At 37.1% G+C, this 399-nt stretch overlaps 1 non-coding gene across 1 annotated transcript; it reads left to right on the top strand.

Annotated features, from left to right (window-relative positions):
* Positions 1-229: 229 nt before the first annotated feature.
* Positions 230-336, top strand: LOC131173679 (small nucleolar RNA R71). Its single transcript, XR_009143993.1, has one exon. It is a non-coding gene; the product is annotated as a small nucleolar RNA R71 (small nucleolar RNA).
* Positions 337-399: the final 63 nt, after the last annotated feature.

Here is a 399-nt window from a genome sequence, read left to right as displayed (position 1 = left end):
CTGATCAAATTTTGCATTCATGTAGTTAACTGAGTCAAGTTCATAGATCCCAGCTTTCTTTGGCTCAAGTGCTAGGATTTCCCCATAAATGGGTATTATGAGCAATCTTCTAATAGATCATAGCATTCTTCACTTGTCATTCTCATGAAATCTCCTCCGCTTGTGAATCAATTGTGTTTCTTATGGTCGGAGTAACTCGTGTAGAAATTCAACAATCATCCATTTGGGTATTTCATGATGAGGACATTGCCTTTCAAGCTCCTTAAATCTCATCCAAGATTCATACAAAGTTTCATCATCTCTTGGTTTAAAAGCTACCATCAAATTCCTCAATGAGTAGTTTTCCTGTGGGAAAAATTGAGATAGAAAAGCTTGAGATACCGCTCCCAAGTAGCTATA

Source organism: Hevea brasiliensis, chromosome 14 (genome assembly GCF_030052815.1).
Source record: "Hevea brasiliensis isolate MT/VB/25A 57/8 chromosome 14, ASM3005281v1, whole genome shotgun sequence".
NCBI classification, from domain to species: Eukaryota; Viridiplantae; Streptophyta; class Magnoliopsida; order Malpighiales; family Euphorbiaceae; genus Hevea; species Hevea brasiliensis.
This window is presented reverse-complemented; position numbering and strand designations above follow the sequence as displayed.